Here is a 25758-nt window from a genome sequence, read left to right as displayed (position 1 = left end):
TTGTATTTGAACTACACGTGGATGTGGGGCTACCTTGAATGAGTAGCTATCAGAGACCACTGCTGATGTACTCTCCCGAGAGTCCAGAAAAACTGTGCTCAATACTCCTGTAACTTAGCAACAGCTTCTATTTCACAAATATCCACCAACTTCTCTCAGTGCTTTCCTGGGAAAGCTTGAGCATTTTGACCTGGCCTGCGCGTCATTTTGCCTGCTGGGTCATAATTTCAGTAGAAATCTTGAGAAATGGCCATACACGTTTTAAAGATACAAGTTTGGATTTAGGTGGACAAATACGGTGTGTATTTTTTCTTTTTTGTCATATTATGTCTAAAGACCAATGATGACGTGTGCGTTTTTTCATTTCGTTGCTTTCCTGACAGTAGAATTTTTTTCTCTTAGCTTCTTTGTGAGGTTTTTGTAGGACTTCAGGATCATAAAAATCAACCTGGAGAAAATTCATCACAATGTAAACGACCCCTCCCCCTTTTCTTTCACATATCAAATTTATTTAAGTGGCTGCTGGAGCTCATCCCAGCATTCAGAGGTGAGGAGATGGTACAACCAGGACAGGTCACCAGTCTGTCTCAGGACTAACACAGAGAGACAACACTCACACCTAGTGACCATTTAGAATCGCCATTTAACCCAACTCCACTACCTGCACATCTGTGGGAGGAAGCCGTAGTATCCAGAGAGAACATGCAAAAGAATCCTTCTGATCATTATTGTCCTAATCAGCACAGTCTTATAAATTTGGCCATTCCCACAGAAGGTTTCTCTAACAGCAGCTAACAACAGCACTTACTGACATAAAATTTCAGGATGTATTCAGTATCGCTGTCATCAGTCAGAAGTCAGCTTCACTGACTTGTCAGCTTGTCTCAGACTCCTTTCACAAAGTTTTACAACCTCCTCCAGAATAAAGAAATATGGACACTACTCACCCGGCATTGACAACTGAGATAAAGAGCAGACAAGACGCTGCCCAGAGTCAATTTCTTATCTGAGTGAACTCACTGCAGATGAACGGAGTTTTTGAAGTGACTCAGGGTTAAAAACATAAAATATTTAACTGATCTTATTTGTTTTTAATGCCTTATTTATTGCTAATTGTTGATGATATTCACATTTTTTAAAAATAAAGTGTGTATAGTGCTTTTATGGAGTATAGTTTAAATTGAATGCTTTTGATCACTCTTGGCTGACTAAAACATATTTGTACAGCATTATGTTCCAGCTAATCAAGGCATTTTTCTTACTTGTGCTGAATGTCACAAGGCAAATTAGTCCAAAGTTTTAGCACTGGAGCTAACTATGGATGGAAACATAGACCAAATGCTGGACACAGCCGTGCCTCCATAGTCTAGGAGGACTAATAATGAAAGATTCTGCTTCCTTTAATGTCGGTATGTTGCTGTAATTACAGAAGCATCATTTGACAGAGAAATATAAAACTGATTGATAGTTTCCTCCTTATTTACACTGTTGCGTTTCCACTGTGGTGAGCTGAGTGGAAATACTTGGGATCTTCATTGCTTCACTCTGCTCATTTGACATTCATTAGCTTTAATTAGTTTGTTTGCAATGTTGCAAATCAGACTCGGGGCAATAGTATTTTCAGGGGAAATTAAAAATAATTATGATATACTCTCAATCATGCAATTCTTTATAGCAAGGCAAGGTAATTACTCTGAGGGCTTGTGTTGTAATCATGTATTGATTCTTGCTGACCAGAGCATTTTTGTGATGATTATTGTTGTTGTTCTCTTCTTTTGTTATGTGAGGAAACAGTTGTATAGATCATAATTTTAAGCAAAAACAGGTCTTTTCCAGTCTGATGACTGAAGCGAATTACAGCTGTTGTCAACTGTTTTTCATTCGTTTGAGCAGTGATAGCATCTTATGCATCTTTATTTGACCTCCACGTCAAGAACCAAGTTAGTTTATCCACATATCTGTATCAGCCTGCAGCTTATTTTCAGTGTTAACTACCTGTGCTAAACAGACCCCATGTTTATGTTTCATCACAGCTCTGGATATCCTCCTTAATCCTTCCAAAGCATAATCAGCCACAATCAGGTCTGTGGCAGCAGGAGTGTTCCACTGGGAATATAACAGTTCTCATGATATTAAGCTCAGAGTTGTAGGTTTGAATCTCATTAAACTTGATCAGTCTAAGCTTTGAATAAGTGGCTGTATAGCGTAGTGGGTTACACATTTGCCCAGCAAGCACAAGTTCTCTGGTTTGATGCTGGGAGGAGACATAAAGTCATTTATTTAGCAGCTTTTTTTAAGCATCAGATGCAAACCTAAAATATGCTTCAGATAAGCAAAATTAAATTTAAAAATTGTGTTAAAGAACATTGTGGTGTTTTTAAAGCTGGAGTCAAGATTTGCACCAAGATTTGCCAAAAAAACCTTTATTCTCTGTCTTAATTGCAAACATATGAATGAAAGAGAAGCTAAAAAACCTTTTCACCTTGGCAGGGGAAGAAGGTTTACAGGTAATTATGCTTGACAGATAGTTAATCGGGAGGAGAGGTCTTGAACTAACGGTTATTATCAGTAAGACAACCTGAAAGTTCACACAGTTACTGTGAAATGAAGCATTAACGCAGGCAGACTGACTTTAGTCTAGTTAAAAATGAAGCTCCATCATTTTTTTCTGACTTAGCTCAGCACTACTTTGTTTCTACTTAAAGCAGTTCCATCATTTGTGTGTGTGTGTGTGTGTGTGTGTGTGTGTGTGTGTGTGTGTGTGTGTGTGTGTGTGTGTGTGTGTGTGTGTGTGTGTGTGTGTGTGTGTGTGTGTGTGTGTGTGTGTGTAAAACTATAACACTATTAATGCTTTTATTATTTTTTAGTGTTGGATGCAAAAGACATAAATATGTGGAATGGAGTTAAAGAAATACTGAACCTGAGGTTGTGGTGTTTTGAGGAACACTAGTTGTTTGCAATAATACTGCAGACACTTGTATATCTGCTTTAACATGTAGCAAGCTGTTATGCACCTTTTACTCATCTCATTAGATATGACTTTTGAAAATGCTGTTAAAATGCAAGCATTTCATTTTCAGCAGAGGCTACAATGTGTGTAAATTTTTGGTGCCAAAGTACACACCATGGTCCAGTGGCTTGCAGAACTACCTTTAGCAGAAATAACTTGTCAGTCTCATACGTCACTGTGGAAGAATTTCGGCCTGCTCTTCATTACAGCGTTGCATCAGTTCATTCAGATCTGTGACTATTTGTTTATATGAAGCTCCCAGCCGAGCTTTGACTGACTTTGCTACGCAGAGGCATTCATGGTCAATTACTTGACGGTGCTGAGGCCATGACACCGCTGCCACCATGCTGGACAGCTGGAATGAGGTGTTTGTGCTGATGTGCTGTGTTTGGGTTTCTCCAGAACACGGCACTTGCATCATGGTCAAACATTCTGAAAGTCTTGCAATTTGTTCAGATGCAACTTTGTAAAACTAAACAGTGCTGCCTTGTTCTTTTTAAATTAAAGAGGCTTTCTCCTGGGAACTTCACCAAACAAGCCATAATTGTCCAGCATTTTTCTAATCGTACTCTCATGAACTTTAACATCTAACATGCTAAGTGAGCTCTGTAGAATGTGAAATGTAGCTCTTGGGTTTTTTGCAATTTCTCTGAGCAGCAGAAGGTTTAAGCTTGGGGTGAATTTGCTGGGACGTCAGTTAATAGGAAGATTGGCAACTATGTTTTCCACTTCCTAGACTGATGGCCACAGCAATGGCTTCTCTAAGATGATTGTGGATGTTTTTCCTCGGCATTGTGTTAGCACACACCTGAATGCTCACACTTGCTTATGATCAAATTATGAAGTGCATTTGATCAGCAGCAGCTTGCCTTGAACTAAATCCAGTCAGTCAGAATCATTTTGAAATGATGTTTATCACAGAAGGGCGCAGCACAGGTTTTAGCTGCCTATAACAGGGGTTTGAGGTAATGCTGTCATCTCCTCCTTATTAAAATAGTTTTATTCTACCCCATCCGTCACAAAAACCTAACTAAAATGCGACATTTAGAACAGTAAGGTGTTCCAGCCTGTATTCAGATTAGCAGTTAGTGTCTTGCCAAAGGATAGTTGACATGCAGACTGGGGCAACCAGGGATCAAACCACCAACCTCCCAGACAGTTGGTAACCTGCACTACCTCCAGAGCCACAGCCACCCCAACCTCTGTTTGTTTAAAAAGAGGAGGTGGAATATGTGTTGAATTATTTTACCCACTGGAAACAGAATTTCCACGACAAAGCCAAAAATAATAATAATAATAGTAATAATAATTTTTGATTGGGTGGGCAAAATCTAGGAAACCCTAACCATAGCTGCCACCTGCCTGATAGCTCACAGTTTAAGCTCATATGTCAGTGGCATTCGGAGCTTTGTGGATCATAGAATTTAAAGGCATGGGAAATTTAAATGACATAAAAATCCTCTCCATTCAATGAGCTATTTTTCTCCTGCTTTCATGGGACATTTCTGTGTGTTTACTTTGGTTACTGTCAGACATGAGAATGTTATTTTATGTCTCAGCCTTGTTGAGTCTGTGGTAATTTGCGTGGTTAGCATAACTTACTGATGATGGTTTAAAGTGATGATGTAACCCTGTAGTTTTTTTAGACTATCAGTAAAACGCTTTCCATTTCTCTGTAAGGCGTCTAAAGGTCACTGAGATGCAATAAAGCTGTCCAAACTTTACCCACACGATAAACAAAGAAGAGTACATGAAGATTTATCAGAGAAAAGAAAGGTAGTTATACAATAAGTGGTAGATGTGGAGCGAGAATGGGGTTTAGTTAGGTTAAAAGGACTCACGCCTTCTTCATAATATGGGCTTTATTGGCTACACGTTGAATCTCCTGTGACATTAAAACACATTCTATTGTTTCTGCCTTTATACTGGCATAGGTGACACTACAAGTAAACTGGAGAATGAGTTACACTCCAAGGAGTCTCACCTTTCAAAAGGTGTTTGTTCCTTAGGGTTTCTGTGCAGAAGCTAACACATTTGCAGTCCTCTGCATACTAAAAGCTAACGAGTGACAGCGCTCGCAATCCCACTTCCTGATGGAGAAGATATGTAGAGCCTGTGATTGGTTGCTGTGAGAATTCATATCTGTGCGGCTGTGTTGATTGCAACGTTTTATTAGGTAGGTAGGTTCACAGTTTAGTAAGGGTTTTGCAGCTGCCTAGATATATGGTTTAGATTCAAAACAAAAGTATAGATCCAGTGTTAGTCTGGGATTACGGTTTGTGTAGCTGAGTGATCCAGTTACTCAGAAGAATCATAAGATATAAGTGCAGATTATGTCTTTGGTTTGATACCCACAGTTCTACTTCAGTTTGTCCAGTAATTTCTGGTTCAAAGCTTAGAGTGGTCATTTGTGTGTTGTGCTGTATGAAAAGGTTTTATATAAATGCTGCTTCTGTGAGGACACGTCATTTCTGGCTACATTTTGTTAGCGGCTTTCATCGCCGACTTGCTGTATGCTATCAAATAGACACTGAATATGTTTTTTGTTCTTAATCTACACCTTTCTAACAGTCACAGCAGGTTTCCTTTCCCAGTCATTTTTGGTAATTAGTAATAGAGGCTGTACAAAGTGCAGATAGACCATGAAAACATCCAGCGTTTCCAGCCAGAGTCTTAGATGTTTTTGTGATAGAGCTTTTCCGCTGCCTGTTCTCCACAGATTAGTTTGCTAGCCTCATACATTCGACACCTTAAAAATAGTTGGTCATGTGCCTTTTAGTTTCTCCTTCAGGACTCTTATCATGGGACTGTTGACACTGAGGGTTCTTTGTGCTAGATTAATAAAAGCTCTACCAGTTCTTTGATCTGCTCTTCAGTGATGGGGGAACCATTATTCTTGATGAAGTGTTAGCAAAGAAAACGACATGTGACATTGCTCGCTCTATTGTTTTTCACTGATAACAGAATTTCTGCAACAACAGATGTCAGTCCTCAGCCAGTGACACTGCTGCATATTTGGCACAGAGCAGAGCACATACTGACACGATCGGTTGCATTGTGTTGTTGTTTTGTCTAAACTGTGAGGCTACAGGTTTAGTCACTGTTTTGTTTCTAAAGTATCACTCTGTCTCTTAGAGGTAGAAATTACTAGACACCCCATGGTACACAGCAAATCCAGCATGTCCAAATTAACACTGTCGGATTTGATTTCAACACTATTAAAGTGTCTATATGGGTCCACACCAGAGAGTGTTAATTTAACTCTTTTTGGAGAGTTGGTACGTTAACTCTGATTTAGTGTTAAACACCAAATCTGTCTGGAGTTGATAATTTAACACTTGATGTTAAGAGTTTATATATTAACTCTCAAAGAGTATTTTAGTTTAACTACGTAAGCGTTATCTTCTAATTCATTCTAAAAAGCGGGAATTTTACTGTTCTGAACTTCTAGAAATTTCTTTTGGAAATAAACATTTACTAAAAAGATGCAATGGTTTTTGAAAAACATTTATTCTGAACTGTGCACCACAATTTCAAAACATTTTCTGAAAGATGTAACAGTATACATGTTCTCACTTTCATTAGAATTGTGTTTATCAAAAGGTCTGACATAGGTGAGCTGGTAAATGCAAATAACAGCATTCTCAACACTTATTTCTTCAATACAATATGCATGTCCTTCATTCATCCCTTTGTGGAACTTCAACGCACTTCTGCTCTCCCCCATACTCCATCTTCACAAGCATATCCTCTGTGGAGATTGAATAAAAATTAGTTGACACTAATTAATGGCACAAATAATCCAGTAAACAATTGCAGCACAGTAAAAAAAAAGAAATCCTCTTTGAGCCAGGTAATACTGAACTAAATGTAAAACCTCAACCTTTTTCATTTTTACCTAAACCGTGTGCACAAAACTCTGGAGGGATCTATGCTACCGTAGAACCCAGTCAGGACGCCTGCTACTGCTGTTTGCTCGTTTGTTTTTTTTATGGGCGATCGTTTTCAGGCTTCAAGTAGCACCATTATACCAACATTTCACATTCTAGACATTGTTTTAGGTGTATTTGACCAAAAGTTTGACTGAAAATTCACATGCAAGCTTTTTTTCAAGGCTGTGGTATTTGCCCGCAAACAATACCTTTCAGCTAGCTAAAACAGAATATTATGCTATCACCGAGCAACATGGCTAATGCCTTTCACACAGCTTTGTCTCAACTCCAAAGAGCCACAGAAGTAAAAGCTAATAATAATAATTGAAACAATCTTTGAAAAAATGACTTACCAAGCATGGCAAACAACTCAAATATGTAGAGCAAAATGTTCTGAAACGGCTTCACTTCAGCTTCGATTGGAGCCGTGCTGGGGGCGGAGTCTGTGAATTTACTCTGTTGGTGTCATAGCCCCTCTAGGAGTTCAGAGTTAAGAGGTCAAGAGTTAATGTTTCCATTGTAACACCTCCAGATTTGACATAGAAACACTCATTTTTAACACTCGATTTTAACTACTATCATTTTACACCTCAGAGTTACATTAAAAGAATGTGACTCTACTTAGAGTAAAATTAACTCTACTTTTGCAAGGAGACTATTAACACCAAAAAATGTAACACTTTTCAATTTGCTGTGTAGAATTGCAATTCTTAACTCACGATACTATATTATTGCACTTTTTTAACATTTTGTGATGTGCTGACTAAATGTAATCTTTTTCTGATAAAACAGCAGTTAACTGTGATAAATTGTAGAAAATCACATATCTGTTGTTGTCTACAGTTGCGCTCAGTTACAAAGACTCATTCAGACTGATGGCAACATTTTGGCATCTGTCTGCATTTATAAATTAAACTGTAATCAAAAATCTCACAAATAGTGACTGCAGTCAGTTCAAGTGACTGTTTTCACAAAGGTTGCCTCCTATCACTCACCCCCAGTTAGGGCTGTTCGATATAACGATATATATCGGATGACGATATAAAAACGTCGATCGTTTCATTTTACGCTATCATTTGTTTCGTGGTGTCACAAAATAAACTGTTTACGGCAATATTTTTTCATGGTTTTAATGGTCACTGTAGTGGCTATATTAATTTCTTAAAGTTCTCTCTTTCTCTTATGGTAACAAGCCAGGGTAACAGCATCGCGTGTCTGCTTGTTTATGTTCCACATAAACCTTTCACAATAAAGCTCAAGATCCTGTTGAGACTTTTCAAAATAAACTGAATCACGTGAAAGAGCAGATTATTTACGGATGAGAAGTAAAAAAGAGCCGCCAGGTGCTAAAAAATAAACCTTAGACTCAAACATTAGAACAGGCTTTTTCCCCGCAGCACGCCGTGTAATAAATACTCACAAAGAAAACGGCGGCCGTTACAACTTATGTCTAAAAATGTATCGTTTCATGCATCGGTTAAAACACTCGAGTCCAGGTACACGACACGCAGCTGGAAACACTTCCCGCAAGTCGAGCTGCCCGAGATTCACAGAATTTACAGAAAATGTTACATTTTTGTGATTTATATCGTTATCGGGACGATAGAATTCTTATATCGGGATATGAGATTCTGGTCATATCGCACAGCCTTATGCCCAGTGTTGGTCAAGTTACTTGAAAAAAGTAATTAGTTGCTAATTACTGATTACTTCTCCATGAACATAATCCCATTACTTTAGCTTATTTTCAAAAGTAATTAGTTACTTTATTACTTAGTTACTTTTTAAAAACACGATACACAACCTGAATATGCTATAAAGCAACAGACCTTTCAGCTCAATTCTGTTTTTTCTGAATAATCTGTCATATAAAATGTAATCAAGTGAAAAAGTCTCTTTTTAAAGATCCATTTATTAGTTTTAATCTTTTAACTTTATGCACATTCCATCAATCAAAAATGAAATTATATGCAACAGTCTTTGACTTGAAGAAATGTGTCTAACATTTAAACCTATTTTCTGCACATTCCAGCATATAAAATAAAATAAAAGGCACTTGGCTCACAGAAAGTTAAGATGAACTGGTGAATACACTCAGTCTTTCAAATAGATGCAAGTAAAACACAGCAAAAAATAGATAAAAATCAAAGATTCAACGGCACTAAGTCCTGTCACTCTTAAATCTATTGTCACCTGTTTAGCAGGAGTGGGGCGGGTGGAGGTTTGCCTGGTGCCGCAGCGGTCATGTGAGTGGGAGGATCCGGGGGTTTCTCTGTGAATTTCACATTCCCGTGGCAGCGTGCTAGGTGCTGCTCAGATTTGAAGTTTCACTGTGCAGCAGACGCCAATGTTTTTGTCCCTTTTCACGGACTCAAACTCAAAGTAATGTCAGTACTTCCGAGCTTTAAACGTCGCATGGTCATACTCTGTCCCGCACTCCACATTATCCATTGTTGATCTACACACGTCTGTTGCTGCCATGGACGTCGCACACTCGTATGTCATTGTCAAGAGACACTCTTACAAACAAAATCACGGTTTAGTAACGCAGCATGCTTGCGGGAAAGTAACAGTAATCTAATTACTGTTTTGCAATATTAATCCCTTACTTTGCTCGTTACTTGAAAAAAGTAATCGGATTACAGTAATGCTTTACTGCCCATCTATTTACTCACCACAAGTTGCAATCGGCTGCAGAATGTGAAAAAGTTCATTAGAAACACCAGCCAGCCCTCTTGTTTCTAGTAATCTAAGAATCCTTCCATCCATTCTCATCTAATCCAATTCAGATCTGAAGGCTATCCGAGCTACCAGCTATTCCAAGAGTATTTTAACTTATTTAATAGAATATCGATATTTGGTTTCCCCATATTGATACAATATCCTCACACAACTATCACAATGCCGTGCTCTACTAATTTGTCTTTTTTTTTTCCCCTCACCACTTCTGTCTCTAAAGATTTAGACAACATAGTAAAGTGGCCTCAGGCCTTTTAGTCTTTTTCAAACGTTCTGGATAATGTAACTGTGTTTCTTGACATCTAAATAAACACAATAATTAGTTTTGCCATCGAGATAAATTCAGCACTGTTTGCTGAAAAGTAAACATTTCTCAGATAAAATGTCTCATGCAAGAGGAGCACCATGTTTCAAGCAGTTTATCTTAACTTTATGTGAGCCAAGTGCCTTTTAAACAGCGCGCGGAGGTTAAAAGCACTATAAAGTGCTAATATTCCATTGGATCCATGGCTTCTGCTCACTTACTTGACCTCATATCACAATCTGGTTGAAACCAAAACGTTTCCTAATGGCGACCAATGCTAAAGCTAAAGCCTGCCAGTTCCAGTTTCTGTAATCTTTGAACAGATAAATGAATGTGGATGTGCAGAATCTGTGATCAGAAAGCTTTCTATTAATCCATGACCTTTTCAGCAGGCGTTGGCTGCACATGTGTGAAGAGCAAAAGAGGAATTGCATTTGCCAAAATGCATTCTTAAACCCATTAGCGAACTAGTGTGATGACGACTACGCTTTTTAAAAAGGACCTGGAGACTGCAGGAGTTTGCGTTTGAAAGCAGTGTCTCGCTTTGTGTCATGGTTTGTCAGGTTGAACTCGGGAATGATTGTTCAGTGAGTTTATTTAGTGTTGGTGCAGATAGTGCTAAAGTCCAATATGTACCAAAATCCAATGGAAGGAAGGTTCTGTGTATGCAAGTCCCCGATCCTCTCAGTCTCCTGAACAGAATCTCCTAACGCTGCTAAGCAACAGGCACTCTCTTATAACTTTGCTGGACTGTCCTAGGCACAGCTAGAGACGCATTAGAAATCTTCAACAAGTAAACCGAACCAGAGACTTACAGCGAGAGAAGGTAAAGACTACCACAGTTAGACAGCACTAAGGCAAAGACTGAAGGTCAGAACCCAGCTTAAATAGCAGACAGCTGATTGTCAGATGATCTGCAGGTGCTTGATTGATTCAGGTGCGTCCAGGAGAAGGTAGAGAGGATCCTGCAAAGTAGGTCAACACACCCACACACAGAGCAGCAAGCCCACAAACAGAGAGAGGGGGAGAGAGGAAAAACAAAAGGGGACCAGGAGAAATGGTGGCGATGCACAGGAGCACTGTGACACGTATTAAAGGTATTCTAGTATTACAGATGAATAATTTGTAGTGGGCTGAGAAATAAATAAAAAGCTACAGATTAGTGTTTTTCCCCCTTGCACTCGTATTTTATCACTCTAGCCCCAGAGAGGTTCAGATAAAGGAAAATCAGTTGTACATGTGATTATGCATATGTGATTTAAAAACATGTCTTTCATTTTTTTCTTGTTTTTAATGTACCATGCTGCTCAAACCATTGAGGTAAGAGTAAAAGTAAAGTGAGCGTGCATAGAAAAATTATGTGGTGGATAAATGTTCAGTAGGATCAATACGACCTGTTACAGGAGTCCTGCTTCTGCTTGACTCTGCAGGAGGAATTTGGTGCAAAGTGCTGAAAACTTTAGCATGATTCTGTATATCAGTGCATTTTTTTTAAATGTCGCTTATACTGCATTTAAATAAATTTGATATTTTTTTATTATTATTTTTTATTTATTTTATTTATTTATTTATTTGCCACACACTATTAACTAGTGTGTGGCAAAAGACCCTTCAGGTTGAGCCTGTTTGCAAACTCTCATGACTTGCTATAGTGAGAGACTCTCAGGCAGCTAATGTGCGTTTCTCATTCTCTTATTGCCTGCTGATGACAGCTTAGTTTTTCACATGATGGAAAGTAAGTAGATGTTTCCTTCCTATCATTATTTTTCCTTTTAGGAACGAGTGATTGATTTAATGAAGTCAGTGACCTCTAAAAATATCCCCACATAAATATGCCGACTTCTACACTTATCTGTAACGCGGCCATCAGCGAGTTTGCAGATTATTTCCTCTTGGTGGTACGCTCAGAATTAGGAAGGCGAATTTCATATGAATGGGAGAGCAGAATACAAAGTAGTGACTCAGTGGCTCAATTTGAAGCAGGATATTTATTCATTAATCTTTTCAGCAAAGTTAAAACAGAGCTGTGGAGAAAATGAAGTCATTTGTTTGCAGTTTAGTGAACTACACAAGAAGCTACAGCTGAAACTGGAGCCTAAGGCACTGCAGCTTTCGCTGGTTTCAAAACACATGCTGCTTCTTGTGAATTCTCACGATTCCCGACGTTAAACAACCATATTGCTTAGCTTCAATAGTAATAAAGCATAAAATGATGAACTAGTTAAACTACCCCCAGCCTTGCAGAGCCTACACTTATTTGTCTGCAATTAACAGGAGATTAGATGGACAATAATAGAATAAGTCTGCATAGTTCTTGCATTCAGCTGTGAGTACAACAGGTGGTAGCTTTAGTCTCTGATGTTAAATTACGGAAATAAAGAAAGAAAATACAACTCAAAAGGCCGCTGCTATATGCGGTCTCTTTGAGAAGTTGTGGTGACATTTTAAGTACTAATGGAAGTTAGGTCGCTCCTTGTTGAAGCATGTGAAAGTCCAATTTTGTCATTTGCAGCCGTGTTCCCCTGTTCCTGCATTGTGCATCTCCAGACTCGAGGTTATCATTTGTAGACGTCCTCTTTTCTTTCTTTTTTTTAAACTACTTTACTAAGAAAATACGATGTTCATTACTTTGATACACAGAATGCTGGTTAGTTACTACAATTGTATCTCCAAATGTGGGAAAAAAAGCTTTGACTTCTGTGTTTATTTCCATTAGTTTGGCATCACGCACAGATGCTTGCTGTTGGATGTTGCAGTTCTGTTGCTGTTTAACCAAATAAATCAGTTTTAATAACTACTGGAGCGTGACATGAGCAATTGTTTCCTAGAGGCTTGTGCCCGTTTCCTAGAAGAGTCCTCGTACACTAAGGCACTACGCTGGTGTTTGTATGTGTACTTTGGCAGACAGATTAAGTGCACAGATCTGGGAATAGTGACTTATTTTTGCCCGTAGAATAGCTTATAAATAGCAGCAGCAGCTCAGTTGTGTTTTAATGTACCCAGCATAAAATGGGGACATGGTGTATTGTTTTTTTCTGACCTGACCGTGCGTGCTTCACCACATCCATTTTTATTAGTTGAGTATCCCTCTCTGCCAGCTGCATAGGGGATTGCCGGCTCGCCTCATAATCAATGAATCAGAGGCACTCCATGAACAGAGATGCTAAATCTCCGTGCTGATAATAGCTGCAGCTGGAAGAGGAATCGGGTCCCGGGTTGAACCTCATGAATACAACTTGTATTCTGATGTGTGTGTGTATGTGTGTGTGTTTGTGTCTCAAACCTTATGTGTAAAACAACCAGAGTGCATGATATCCAGGGAAACGGTTGGATTTACTGTGTTGTTCTTCTACCTGGCCATATGTATCCAAGTGTAATCAGAGCCACTGTGGATCCTTGGAAAGATTCCATGTTTTCCCCTTTTTTCAGATTTCAGGACCACATTTGTGTTTAATTCATTTGTAGTGTGCCCTTTTGCTGTTTTACAGCGTGTTTACACATTTGCACTAAGCGCACAAATAAATCCCTTGAACCAACATTAAATGTGTTTTGGACTCTGGCGAACTTCAGAGCAAATTGCACAATATTTGTGTAACATTATCATGTATTCGGAGCTTTGTTTGTGAATTTATGTCCAATATTCTCTCATATTTCAATATCTGGCTTATCTGTTGCTCCACTGTTTTTATCCACTTGTTGCTAAGTCAATGTTGCCAGAGTGCTCCTGCATGAGCATAGAGTTTGATAATCACAGCTTGTGTTGGTGCCAGAAATGTGGTTGATCAGAGCAGTGAGAGCTAACAATGCTCTATAAACAAACTGCTGTTTTTTTGTTGTGTATTTTTAAAGGAAAGTTGTTTAGTGATAAAAAAAAATTTCTGTTTACAGCTGAAGGCTTTATTACCCTTAAAGGTAGAAAAGTATTAACAGGAGGCTACTGTTAAATATAAAATTGTGCATTATTTTTTCTTCGGCAAGTGCAAACTGAGTTGTGACGCTGTTAATGTGGTCAAACTCTGGTTGTTGTGGGTGTGTAGTGTGGTCGCCGATCTTTTTGTAAACAAGAACGGTGTGAAGTTTAACTATCATTTAGCCGTAGGAAGAAAAGAGGAGGACATTTAGAAAAAGTATGGGAGTGAGTAAAAGCACAGATGGTGTCTGTGTAAGAAGCCCAAACTGGAAGCTGGTTCTGCAGGATACCTTGTCATCATTCACAACCAAAAAGAACTGATTTGGGGGGTACAATGATGGTTAACCCTTTATAATACAAACAGAGTAATTCCCCTGTAATTAAATAGGAATTTCAGTGTCTTTTATTTGAAATTACAATTTAATTACATTTGCCTAGAGATATGTAATGGTAGGCAAACTAAAATAAGGGGGTAACAAGCCAGGGTTTTACAGGAAACAAAGAAATAAATATACTGTAAATCTAAGTATTGTGCAATTTTTATGGTCATTTTGAGGAAAAGTAAACAATATTTTTCCATCTTAATATGCTATACTTTTTGGGGGCGCCATACTATGGAGTGGATTAAAGAAAAAGCAGGCCTCAGAACAGCGGCTCCCGACCTTTTTTGCGCCACAGACCGGTTTATGTCCAACAATATTTTCACGGACCGGCCTTTAAGGTGTCGCTGATAAATACAACAAAATAAAACCAGTAGCGGTACCAAAAAAACAAAGATTTATTTATAACTCATGGGAAAAGACCCAGGGAAACTGAGTTAATGATAAAAAAAATAACAATAGAAAACGATAAAGACCCTGAAAACCATAAATGTCACACCCGACCCTCAACTCTTGCAGTTCAGTACAAATGACTCACGGACCGGTCTGTGGCCCGGGGGTTGGGGACTGCTGCCTTACAATGATGGATCCAAGTCATTTTTCAATTTTTTTTTTCAGTCACTGTTCAAGCATAGCTTTCATAAAGAGTGTCCCCTTTCCTGTAAAATACATGGAAGTTAGACAAGTTTAATCCACAATAACCCCATAAAATAGCACATGCCTGAAATGTACAGTATACTGACAATGTAAGAGAGGGAAATATACTATATTACTTTATATATAATATATTATATTATTATATATAATATTAGGATATATACTGTATTCTAATACTTAAAATAGCATTTGCATAATTTGTTTCTCCTTTCCTTTAAAATACCTGAAGTTCTTAATTCTTATAATTACCGAATGACAGCAGCATCAGGAAGATGTCCAAAAGAGCGCAGTCCTGGGAACAGCTGAGATACTGCGCAGGAGCCTCAAGCTCCCAGGCCTCTGGTAGAGGACCCGAGCCTGAAGGAAAGACTTGTTATTATTACTGATATTATTATTACTGATACACTCAGTATCAGTAATAACCTTTTTATGGACATTAACACAGTACAATGTTAGAAATAACAGTACAATGTAAACTGAACCACTGACAGCATCATACTAACTACTAACTATTATACTGACTATTACCAAATCATTTTTTAACAGCTCGCACAGCTCTGACCTTGTTCGCACAGTGTGTGTGCCGCACACAGAGTGCTGTTGCATGCACATTTGTGTAGCGCACCACACAGACTGCCATTGTCAAGGTGGCACGAAGAGCCCATTGAGCCCATTATGTGCCATTATGCTAATTGTGGAAAATAATTTCATTATCAATAGTAATGAACGCAAATATATTATCCCGTCTTCACATCGCCAAAGGATCGAGATAGAAAAATATGCTGTTGTTTTGTTTTTGGGGTGTTTACAGATGACTCACCAGTGCAATGTGTGAAAAACTGCGCTCGGTGTGATACGTATAGATCTGATAATGAAGCCTGTTTAGAGATACACTATGTCTAGCAGTCTTGATATATTTTATCTGGAAATCTTGCTTAAGACAGTTGTTTTAGTGTTGTGCTGTCCACTTTTGCATGTTATTAAGCCTCACTCCTGCTTCCCTTTATTGTTATTATTATTTTTATGGTCTGCTCTGTAGTGAGAGTTCATGACAGAGACTGGATATGGGAAAGCATTCCCACTGCAAGTACTGGTGGGAAGCAGAAGCATTTGGGACACATATGTCCCATATGGTAACCAGGCATGTGACAGTCAGCCAAACTTCTCTCAACTGTTTCACTACAGCAATTAGAAGCTATTTTTTATAGAGTTTTGTTTTTCAATGTTTAATGTAGTCAGGAAATAGTAACAAATGCTGATCACGGTGTTGCAAAAATTCAGCTGACCCACAGCTCAAACATAGAAAAGCAGATAAAAGCTGGTTGTCCCTTAACTATGGTTTAAATTTTAAATTTGTTTTTAAAATTTGCAATTACCAAACTGCTTTCTTAAGTAATACAAAGTGATACTTTTTTCCCCTGAGAGAAACAAACTGTTGTATGGGTGTGTTTATTCTCACTGGAAAGAGAGCGAGTGAGAGAGGAGTGTGTCTGCACGTTTGTTTATTCTTTTTTATATTTAGAAAGGGCTGGCTACATTGAGCTAAAACTGGCTCTGAAATTACAGATGGTCCAAATCGGGCCCAGAAGAGCTGTCTTTCAGCACTGAGGTTATCATTATTCTGTGGCTGGTTGTCAAAGAAAAGCCTCAGCACTCTGATCCCTCTCCAGCGATGCGGCCCACATGTGTTATGACTGTGAGGCAGAGCAGTAAAGGAACACAGGGTGTGATAAGGCTCATAGTCTCCCCACCTGGCCTTATATGGATGGAGTTTGAACGTCTGCTGCTTTGTATGCTGAGCTAGATACAGCTGCTCACGGGCTACAGGTTATGGAATTAGCTGTCATCCTCGTAGAGCTTCCCTGATCCATGTCTCTGCTTGTAAATTTAATCCTGCTCGACGGCTTTCCAACGAAGATCCCGGAATTGCAGGCGTTATGTTTTAAAGTACAGCTCTTGGGTCCAGCCTTAAAATGAATCTAGAGTTAATCAGATAATTTTTACTAATTATTGTACTGATTTGGGGATTCTAATTACCCATCTGAGAGTTTGAAAGCACAAATACACACTGGATACGATATTTGTTGCTTTTGATTTCTTTGTTGTTTCTCTGTATGTTTCTCACTTGAAGTTTCAGTGACTGACTCTGCAGAAAGTTGCAGACCTCTGCACAATATGCACCTCAGCAACCATTGACCCTGCTCTGGTATTTTTTTTTTGTGGCATTTTCTAAATACAGGTCATCTTCCACGTCCCTGTCTTATGGTGTGCCACAAGGCTCTGTGCTGGGGCCTTTATTGTTCTTAATATATCTACTTCCCCTCCAGCATGTTTTGAGCCCCTTTGAGGACATCAGCTATCACCGCTACGCAGACGATATCAGTTATAAATTTCTTTTAAGCCCCAAGATGTTTCTAAGCTACAGATTTTGAATGAGTGCTTAGATTCCATTAAAGGTTGGATGGCTGACAACTTCCTCCAACTTAACGAAGGAAAGACTGAAGTCCCTGTATGTGCTCCTGACAGACATGTACCTAAGATAAGGAATCTTGGTCCCCTTGGAACATTTGTTAAATCATCTATCAGGAACCTCGGGGTAACCTTCGACTCAGCTCTCACTTTGGATGTTCACGTCAAATCTCTGGTTCGGTCTTGCTTTTATCTCGTAAGAAACATTTCTAAAGCCCTATTGTATCTCTTACTGAACTGGAGATTGAACTTCTACAGCCCTATGTCCCTAGCAGGTCACTTAGGTCATGTAATCAGGGTCTGCTTGTCATTCATCATACAAGGCTGAGAGCTTTTGCCACTGTGGCTCCCAGACTGTGGAACTCACTCCCACTGAGCTAAAGATCTCTGGACTCAGTAGCTTCTTTTAAAAAAACAACTAAAAACACATCTTTTTAGATTTGCATTTTGTTAACTGTTGTCTGTTTTGTTTTATTCTTTGTTATCCTTGTGTGAAGCGCTTTGAGATCTTTTATCTAGAAAGGTGCTATATAAATAAAGTTTTACTTACTTACATTTAATAATGCACACTAATGGATGGTTTGAATAATGCATAATGTTCCCGGTTTCATTTACACCGCAAGACTAACACATGGTGCTATCAAACTATTAAAAGGTGTCAGATGTGCATTATAAGATGAAATTAAGCAATTACTGCCTCCATAAATGGTGAACACTACCTCCTTTTTACCCAGCCATCAGTCTAGCACTCAAGTCTTCAGACAGCTGTTGAGGCTGTTTCATGAAAACATCAAGATGTGTTTGACATTTTGCTGCTCTGCTATGTTGATTATGTCTTTCTAATTCCCAGGTTGAACTGTGAGAAATTACAGAACAAACGCACTGTTGTTGCAGATGGTTTGATTGTTCTATTGTTCTGAGTGTCTGAATGAGCCTATATCATTTTACCTCAAAGCAGCTGCAGGAAGAACATCAAATCTGCATTCAGGCTGATGAATTAAAGTCCTTTGGTCAACTATATATATCATATACCTGGTACGCAATGTAATACTATGTAAGTGTGTGTGTGTCCAGTAGAGGTTTAAGGCTTTCCTACATACAGCTTGCCACATTTTAAATAAAAAAATTAAAAAGAAGCAAACGGCCTTGCCAATTTTAGAACGACTGCCTCTCAGCGTGGAAGTGCAAATGGTGTTGAGATATGCCTGAGATCATACGCGGTGAAGCTTTACGAGTGGTGCCCTGTTCAAATTATGTTAAAAGAAGACGATATCTTAATAGCACCAAAAGGTCATTATAAAGTTCCTCTTTTGTACCAGGCACACTTCACTTGGTATTTTGCAGATATGGAGTTGTAGATATGTGGAGATATGTTTGCGAGGGAATGTTGACACAACCGAACAACAGTCTGAAGGGTTTTGGCAGGCTCAGCAGTGCAGTTGGCATATTTTGAAAGGTGTTACAGTGTAAACTGTCACTGAACAGGCCAGTTGTAACCGAGACTCAGTCCAACAGCCTCTGAGGGCTCCCAGTCTGTTTTGGCTTGGCGCTGTGGAAATCACAGCGTGGGTGTGTTTGATCATTCAGACAGCACTGTCCGCTAGCCCCAGATGGCTATCAGACACCCAAACGCAACAGACGGGCAGACACGGAAGAACGGGGCTGTGTAGATAAAACTGTGAACCAAGTGGATATAGCGCAGTTATACACAACACATCTAACACATACAGGTCTCAGAGTTCATGCTCTGGCTGGCCACTTTGGGAACCAAACATGGAGCTGGAATTTTATTTGTCCGTACCTTTCTACTCCTCGTTCTTTGCTCATATTGTCTTGAACTCCCAGGTGTAACACCTATGTGTAGGTGGAGTCCTACGATTTATGGCTGCTCACTAAACAAAAATGTTTTTAAAAGGTAGACGCATTTGGAGGGTTTTTTTCTGCTCTGGCCACACCTTTTGGGGACGCAACCAAACCCTACGACTCTATTATAACCAACAAATAAGCAAACTAATCGATTTCATTGATTTGATTCCCATTCCTCATGATCTTCTGTTTTTAGCCACTTTACGCACTTTTTCACTGTCTAGCGTCTGTCTGCAATGTTTTTCACTTCAGTGCACCAGTCTGTGAGTTTTCATAGAAGACCTTGTCCGTATCCATAACAATAAAAGAAAGCTTAACCAAATTAGGATTTTGTAATTTATCCACTAAACAGGTTGCAAGAATGACTGCTTTCTTTTTTTTAATTGAAGTGTTTATTGGTTATTTTACAGCCCTGTGCTTTTATGCCATGGACACCTTTATATCTTAAGATATCTTAAGATATTGGATCAACTTCTTGACGTTGCAATAAACCTTCTTGCAAAAATCCAGGGATCGTCAGAGTCAGCAGATCATCAAAAGTCAGTTAATCACTTCCCCCAAAATTGATTACAGTAAATCCAATGAGAATTCAGTCTGGACCAAGAGATCCACCAACCATCAAACTCGACTAAAACTCAAGGATTGGGGTACAACTGTGATCTGTGAATCGTTTCAGCCGCTTTGCTCAGTTGTGTATGCAAGACAAACGCAGTATGTGTCCAGTCACATGTTTGGCTTCAAGTACATTTGGTGCATGTCCAATTTCATACTTGCATGGAAATTACTTTCTTATCATGTGCATTTATGAAAATCAAGGTCCAGCATGCTTTAGCCATTCTCTGGGTTACATTCAATCACATATATCACGAGAATGTGTATTTATAGAACAGAGCACACAAAAATACAAATCATAACCACAGCAGTGTCCTCATACATACTTTTCTGTGTATTTGAACAACTGCTCCTGGGTTGTTTAGATTCCAGCTATGCTTGAAACTGAATGGAAATACTTTAACCTGATACAATAAGGCCCACTCGTGATATCATGAGTTACCACAAACAACTGAAGATGACCCTGAGTGTTAGACGTGCAGAGAGACGACAACCACCTCATTCACTGCTTGCAAATGCTTATTTGACAGCATGTTGTGAATATATTTTGAATAATAAGCTCAGTGCCGTTATCTTTATTGTGGTGGAAATAGAATCGTCGCTGACATCTGTCTTGCAGTTTCCATTATAGATGTAATCTCCGTGTTTATAGTAACATGAAACAGGATGGCATTTATCGACTGTAAAAAGCAGATTCATGCATAAATACTTCTCTTTACTGACTTTAAGTCTCTATTATCACCACTAAAGCTCTGTATAGCTCTTTAAATGTTAAATACATGAGGCCTGTCTGAGCCTCAGCATCTAAATCCCTGTGAAAGCACAGCATATTAGGTGAGATTAGAAAAGCTGGTTCACAGTCTTTGCAGTTATTCTACCTGTTATCTCCTGCTTCCACTGTTTATCCTAAGTGCTTACGGTCTGTTTGAGATGAGCTTTGTAGACATAAGAGCGCGTTTGCTAAAATGTTCAACTCTTTCATTAAATTCAGAGGAAATTTGAAAGCTCCGTCTACACAGAAAGCGTCTGAGACACACATTTCTGTCATGTGATTGAGCAGTTGTGCTCCCGTTTGATTCAATCCATCCGTCTATACTGGTGGTGCAGCGCCTCATGCTTTATTCGTTTTCCTCAGCTTCAATCAACTCCTGTTTTCCTCTATTGTACCGATGTAACTCGAGCGATTGCACATCGGGCTCTGAGCTCATCAAAAACACAGGTGACTCAGCTCAGTACTGTTCCTAAACTCCTTCTTTGTTGACACACACACAGAATACCAGAGACTTTTCTGCTAATGTGGTGCACGCTCTATGTTGTAATCTAAATTTTGTGCATTTGTGCAGATCACACATCACTCTCCGTTTTCAAACTGAAAGGGTTTGCCATGTATCTGTCTGAAAAACAGTTTCTGTGGCAATAGCCCAGAGAATGCATGACAAGTATTATTACAGCACCAGCTGTCCCAGGACACACATTAGGCTTTCTCATTGTGTTTTATCATTGAGGCAGACAAGGGGACGCCTTCTCAGGCCATTTCTCTTTTTTCTATGTAAGCTCATGGCTTCTCCAGTAATAAGGTGATGGGGATGTTACCGGATATTTGCGCTATTGTTGTAGACTATTTCATAAGGAAGCATTTAAGGTAAGATGGGGTCTGAATCCTTGACTGCACGGCTCTGAATAAACCTGTACAGCCAAAGAAAACCGCGTTGTCATTTCTTCCTTTCATCAAAGCTGACATACCTTGCTATTAAAAATGGATTTGTTTCCTGCAAGAGTTTTCAAAGCATTGCAGGGGAATAGATTTGAGTGCAAGGCGTTGACATCAAAGACTGCCATACAGCTTTGTCTCCCATATGACCTGCGTTAAAATCCAGACGCTATATTTGGAAGAATCTACAGTTAGTCAGTGTCCCCTCACTGTCATTTCTCTTTTGAAGCGTGAGATGAAAAATTAAACATGCTTTTTCTTCTGTTCATCGGTGGGCTTGTCTTTCTTCTTCAAAGGCATGACTCACATGATGACCTTTCAGTAACCAGGAGTTCAGCGTCTCCTGTGAAGCATCAGGGCTGCTTGAAAGCAATTTTGCTGCAGTGTGTTAAAGAAAAACTCCAGAACTGTTTGCAGTTGGAGACTAACTCAGTTTAAATGGCTTACACTTCACATTCTGTTTATATTGGAATTTGTCTTTAGGTTCTAGAGATGTTCTCACGCCAGGACCCTGGAAGTCCAAGGACAAGCAAGAGGCATGATGAAGGGTGTTTTCACACACGAGTTCAGAATCAGATTCTCGAGTCTCTATCAAGACTTAAGTCGAGTTGTCGGGAAGGGGATTAAAACAATGAAAAGCTTTCATGTCTGAGTGTGTGGCTTGTGATGCTCCATCAGTGCCTCCAAATGAAGTGCTGTTCTTGTTCTCAGAGAGCGAGACTCCAGCGCAGTGATTAATTCAGCCTGTAATTGTACAAACAGGCTAACATTTCAGCTGTGCCGTATCTTCATCAGAGTCCAGCTGACCAAAGAGACAAGCAGTTATTGTCACCCCAGCCTAGGTGTGCAATTGTCATTCGTTATGCCCAAAGGCTCCACTCTGTTGAGAGCGTTAACCTTATATCCACCTCTGTGGCCCACGTGATGATTTCACCATCTTGTGAAACACTTGAGACTGGCTCCAAATACAAGCCAGCCCCCACAGAGTGGTGCGTTATAATGCTCAATTTAAAAAGCTTCTGTTTTCTCTTTTTTTGACAGCTGTACAGAGGATGTTTTTTTTTAAATACCTCACCTGTTTAAAGCTGAGGCACAGAATTTGCATTTTAATGTATAACTGGTAATTAGATCATGTGGGCACTGGCAGCAACGTGCGTCGCCTGTACATAACTAAACAAGGATTTGAAAAAGTGTAGCAGATAATGGATGCACTTTGGTAACAAATATAGCTAACACTGATATAGCTGATAACTTAGGACTCCTGCGCTTCTCATCCCCCCCCAAACGAGACAAGAACTCCAAAGATGCCAGGGTTAAGGCTTCAAATAATAGTCCACATTGTGCTCATGAAGTTTGTGTAATATTGTTTTTTTGTACTCTTTCTGTTTCTCTTAGCAGCTTCACTTTTTTGAAGAAGCTCCAGACTAATCGTCTGTCTGTCACTGCAGGTTTCTCTTTTCACATATTTCCCATTATTCTCCGGCTGCTTGCTGTCTTGTGAGGGCAAAAATGTGTTCTCCAGAAACGCTGCTAAAGTCGTTATTTGTCACAACTTTGAAAGTTGATCAATTCACAGCTGTAGCCTTCATGATTATGAATTTGAAGAACTTCTTTTTGAAAGTTGCTTTTAATTTTAAATCGAAATTTAGTTTTGTAAACATGCGTATGAACGGCAGCTCATATGAAAGAAAAACTGTTATGCACCACGAATTGCGTTTACTTGTCTGCATTTGTTTGCATCTGGTGTGACAAAGTCTGTCTTTGGTCCATGCAGTTTGGTTCTTAGGTCTGTTCCTGGTTACCAAGGCATTAATGTACCAGCTGACAGCTTTTGAGGGGAAATCCAGCAACAAACAACTGCAGGCTATCACGTGAGAGACCCTCTTGTACACTGCCCTGCAGAATGAGGCTGGCAGCGGGCTGCTCACAGTAATCAGCATGCAGCACATGACCTGCATTTATCCTTACAGCACACAATGTACTTCAGTGTTCTAACCAAAGGGGGTGTAAACTGGTAATATGATATTTTAATCATAATTAAAGGTATAATTAGACCTACAGTGTTTCACGGCAGTGAGACTGTTTATTCCTTTCGCTGACTTTTCCCTCAAAATAATTAGAATTTTAAAATGAATCTGTGCTCAGTGATCATAAATATGAGTAAATCACTAGTTTATTTATTGATTTATTTGGTGTCCAGAATGCTTGAGTAAGCTCTGTTGCTCCTTATAGCACATTTGAGTTTGCCTAATTCCTTGGCAGCTTACTTTCCCTTCAGAAGCTGCAGTTGCTTATTTGCTGTTGCATTGCAAAGTGGTACAGTAAGCATTCTTGGATGAGATGGAATTAAACTAGTGGTTTTCGATTTTGCCACTGTTCCATTTGCTGACGCACTCGGGACCTTTCTTCAGCTTTAATCAATTTGCTTTTTATCCCATCACATTATTTACAAAGGCATCACATCTATGAGATGAACTGAAAGTGTCTGCCATCGAAACCAAACTTGTTATAGTACTCTTTGCCAAATTCTGTGAAGTTGTGCTTATGTTATGTCAAATCTTTGCATTACTCCAAAATATTGCCTTACACCAGCGCTAGTTGCAGAGAAAGTCAAATGGATCTGAAACAGCGCATGAAAAACATCATTTTGGTCAAGGCTGGATGTTAGCTGTTGCTACAAACACTATATCAGGTATCTTTGAAATACATGAACATATATGGAAAGTCTACTAGAAGCATAGCTAAAACTCACGAGTAGAGAGGAAATCTGACACCTCTGAAGCAATAAAAAAGATAGGTGTGGGAGACTAGTGGGTAAATATTGACGCCTACGAGATCTTACTCAGTTTTTATGGCCTCTGCTGGCAATTATTAATCACCTACTTAAAAAAAGTAAAAGTTATGCATGCATCGCATGTGCAGTCACTAATGTCTAAGGTTGGCTTTTTTCTTGGTGATATCGTTGCACCGCTTTTACCCAAGTTAGAGAAAATATAACGTTTTTGTATGGTTTGTTCCTGCTGGTTTACCTCACTGTCAACCTAATAAAATGAATGATGTTTCTGCTTTATGACTGCAAAAGATACAGGAAACATATTCATGTGATGAACATGTGATGCTTTGGAACAAGAGGAAGATAAGAGTAAGACTGCAGTTTGATAATATAGTTTTCCAGTAATGATTTTGCAGTTATTAATAACTATATATTTAGTATATATTTGTAAATGTGCTCATGCTCAATTTGATGTATTGCATTCAAGATAAACAGCTCAAAGTCTCAGTTTGCTAGTGACTAAAAATTAATGACATGGACAACAAAATTCACTACAATCATAATAAACCAGTGTTTAAAACGAATAGTTTTTAGTGCACATATTGAAACAACTGTACCCAAATACAGCCCATTAGACAGTAGACAAAGTATTAAAAACACCTTGTAGTTTAAGCACATTTAAGTAATAAAGTAAATCTGTTGATGCTGTATCAGGACTTTAAACTAAAGGGCTCATCTTCAGGTCTTTGTTCGCTTCTGTCGCTGGTTTTCAGAGATGCTCGCTGCTCACATTGCGTTGTGTGTCATCTGTATCTTGTGATGCTCATTCTGTCACGTGAAGAAAATCCATCTGAACTTGATTTCTGGAGGGGAAAAAAGTCTTTTGATTCCAGTTTGATTCCTAGAAATTTTGAAAAGATTCTTATAATTTCAATCATCTTTAAATTAGGAAACTGTTCTCGCAGAATGAAATCAGTTCAAAAATAATGCAGCTTTCTGGGAAAAGTTAGCAATAGTTGTAAAACTGTAAAATGTTCATTTATGCATGCAGTAAATCACATGCTGTGCATCTGATTTCCCATAAATCTCTCCTTTTGTTTTATAGACCTCTTGTGATAATGTGTTCGTGAGCCGCTTGGCCCTGTTTACAAATGAGACCTCACAGAGACACACTGAGTGTATTGAGTGTTGTCTACATGCAACATGTATATTGACTGGTCCTGATTGCTGCAGTGGCCTCCATCAATCAGCTGATCCCTCGAACGAGGATATAACAGGAGTGTCTTATCTGTTTTTTCTTACCTAGCTTGAAATCTGCCTGTTGTGTGATGATGCTTAGCGTCTTGCTTGCGGCAGCATCACAGGTCCTTGATCATGTGGGGGCTTTGAGCTGAG

The 25758-nt window shown here is 39.1% G+C and overlaps 1 protein-coding gene and 1 long non-coding RNA gene across 3 annotated transcripts in view; one reads left to right on the top strand and one right to left on the bottom strand.

Moving 5' to 3' along the window:
- The window catches only part of adcy5 (adenylate cyclase 5), a 96094-nt gene that overhangs the window by 15080 nt on the left and 55256 nt on the right, over positions 1 to 25758 (top strand). The gene's annotated exons all lie outside the window — the stretch shown is intronic.
- On the bottom strand, positions 6502 to 7604 carry LOC145421045 (uncharacterized). The gene is made up of 2 exons (XR_013902315.1): positions 7296 to 7604; positions 6502 to 6759 (listed from the first exon to the last, which is right to left on the bottom strand). It is a non-coding gene; the product is annotated as an uncharacterized LOC145421045 (long non-coding RNA).

Source organism: Astatotilapia calliptera, chromosome 16 (genome assembly GCF_964374335.1).
Source record: "Astatotilapia calliptera chromosome 16, fAstCal68.1, whole genome shotgun sequence".
Taxonomy (NCBI): domain Eukaryota; kingdom Metazoa; phylum Chordata; class Actinopteri; order Cichliformes; family Cichlidae; genus Astatotilapia; species Astatotilapia calliptera.
This window is presented reverse-complemented; position numbering and strand designations above follow the sequence as displayed.